This window comes from Furipterus horrens, unplaced genomic scaffold (assembly GCF_987537825.1).
Source record: "Furipterus horrens unplaced genomic scaffold, mFurHor1.1.pri manual_scaffold_5, whole genome shotgun sequence".
Lineage (NCBI taxonomy): Eukaryota > Metazoa > Chordata > Mammalia > Chiroptera > Furipteridae > Furipterus > Furipterus horrens.
Window position 1 is genome coordinate 89,832,731 of NW_028327175.1, and position 2,886 is coordinate 89,835,616.

The 2,886-nt window shown below is 36.2% G+C and overlaps 1 pseudogene; it reads left to right on the plus strand.

Annotated features, from left to right (window-relative positions):
• Positions 1–2,115: 2,115 nt before the first annotated feature.
• LOC150008916 (ribosomal biogenesis factor pseudogene) lies at positions 2,116–2,464 on the plus strand (annotated as a pseudogene).
• The last annotated feature ends 422 nt before the right edge of the window (positions 2,465–2,886 follow it).

Below are 2,886 nucleotides of genomic sequence, written 5' to 3' on the forward strand. Positions count from 1 at the left end.
ACACATGCATAAAAGCAAACATATCATAAATTTATAGCTCGATGAAGTTTCACAAATTAAACACACCTGTAAATAGCCCCTGGATCTAGAAATAGAATAGTACCAGCACCCCAAAAGCTTCTCCATATTCTTTTCCAGTAATTACATTCCTTCCTCTATTCCCCCACCCCTGTGACCAAAGTAACCACTACACTAACCTTTAACATCTTAGACTAGCTTAGCCTGTTTTTGAACTTTCTGTAAGTGGAATCAAACCATATGCACATTTATATGTCAGCATTATGTTTGTAAATTCCTTATATTGCTATATGTAGCTGTCATTTGTTCATTTTCATTGCTTTCAAGAATTCTATTGGGTGAATATACTAAAATTTATCCATTCTACCTTTACTGGGCACTAGGGTAGTTTCGAGTCTTTGTCTATTACAAACAATGTTTCTATGAACAAGAACACATATGCCTTTGGTGGTAATTATACATTTCTGTTGTGTATATACATAAAAACACACATCTTTTTTGATACAATTATGAGTTATGTGTTTACCACAATTAATTCCAAGTATATTCCTCCTTCATACATTTCTTAATTTAGTAAAATTATTTTATTTTAACCCTGCGCACCACTAAATATTTACATTCAGTTTATCAATGCAAAAACAAAATTTTTGCCCTTCAATATTGAACTTTGTGACAATTTTACAGTATCATTCCAAGAAGTTCAATTGCTTTACTTTCAACAAAATGAAGTCTCAGTGACTTTAATTCCATAAATTAAAAAATTTTTGAATCACTATCGGAATTACTGATCTCTATTTGTAACACTTGATGACACAAATATTGGTATAACAGAACTGTTTGCAAAGTTGCTTTGCTAACAGAGCCAACACTGTCATAGTTACGCTTTACTTTCTTATGTGCAAAAGAAAACTTGGAATTAAAAATGAGCAAAACTAATGTAAAAGAAGACTCATTTGCTCTAAAGCAATGTCATACCTCACAGAGTAAATAAACTTTCTGTAGCTGCACATGCTAAATTGCTGCCTTTGGGCACAGTCTTCAAAACTACTAACTTTTGAAGTAGTGGCTGATGATCCTTCAGCAGATCATTGTCTTCTTGCTTTCTTTTTTTAATACTTTACTTGTTAGAATAGTTTTAAGGCTCACAGCAAAATTAAAAGGAAGATTATGCATATCCCTGCCCCCACACATGGTCAGCCTTCCCATTATCATCATCCCCAACCAGAGTAATACCTTTGTTAAAATCAATCAGCTTACACTGATCCATCATTATCACTCAAAAGACCATTGTTTATATTAAGGTTCACTCTTGGTGTTGTACATTCTATGGTTTAAAAAAATGTATAATGACATATGTATCATAGAGAGTAGTTTTATTGCTCTAAAAATCCTCTGTGCTCCACCTACTTATCACTCCCTGCACCCAGCCTCTGGCAACCACTGATGTTCTCACTCTCTTAATAGTTTTGCTTTTCCAGAATGTCATATGGTCGGAATCATACAGTATGTAGCCCTGATAGATAGGCTTCTTTTACTTAGTAATATGCATTTAAGATTCCTCCTGTTTTTTTATGGTTTAATAGCTCATTTCTTTTTAGTGCAGAATAATATCCCATTGTCTGTCTGTACCACATTTTATCTATCCATTCACCTACTGAAGGCCATCTTGGCTTCTAAGCTTGGGCAATCCTGAATAAAGCCGTTATAAACGTCGGCATGCAAGTTTTTGTGTGGATGTAAGTTTTCAGCTCCTTTGGGTAAATACCAAGGAACATGATTGCTGGATCATATAGTAAGAATGTTTAGTTTTATAAGAAACTGCCAAGTTGCCTTCCAAAGTAGATGTACCATTTTTATTCCCACCAGCCATGAATGTGAAATTCCTGCAGCATTTGGTGTTCTCACTATTCTGACCTTTGGCCATTCTAATAGGTAGCGGTATCCCATTGTTTTAATTTGCACTTCCCTGTCTTCTGGCTTTCATGTGGTCAGTGGTATAATACTTTATGGTGCCGAAAGTGGGTGATAAATATCACCCATTCATTATCAAGCTTAAGAATATTTTTAGGCGGAACTTCCTGGGTCCTGCGCGTTAGCGGGAGCTAGTGCGACAGCGAACAATGGCCAAGAACAAATGAAAAGGGCAGAAGTCCAGGAATGTATTTCACATAGCCAACCAAAAAAACTTTACGGCTAAGAGTAAAGCAAAGCCAGTTACCACTAATCTGAAGAAGATAAACATTATGAATGATGAAAAAGTTAACAGAGTGAATAAAGCTTTTGTTGATAGACAGAAGGAGCTTGCTCACTTCTCAAAAGGCCTTTCCCTCGAACCTCTGCAGAAACAGCTTATTCCTCAGCAGTGTCATGAAAACAAACCTGTTAATGCTGAAGAAGCTATAAGATTAATGGCTCAGTTGTAGTGCACTGGTGATGCAGGAAATTCCCCTGAGCAACAATAAATTAAATGTTTTATACAAAAAAAAAAAAAAAAGAATATTTTTAGGATTTAGTTTTTACTATGCATGTACTTCCATCCCATTAAGATCATTATTGACTGATAGGTCACTAAATTTCTTAAAGAATTATTAAATGAATAAGAGAGTTATTGTAGGAGACGTCAGTGTCCTATAAGTATCCCTCAGATCTATCCGTCCGTGTCCTCTAGCCAACTTCCTGCCAAGAAACAGCTCCTTCCTCGACCCCACCTTGAGAACTGGGACAACCATGCTGCCTGTTTGTACACAATACTAGAGTGCTAAGCAGTTAATACCTCCCTTCCAGGGGCAGCCCCCAACTAACAGCTCTCCAGAGTAGGTATATAAATACCCCCCATCATTACGCCCCTTCACTGGAATAATTTTGAAA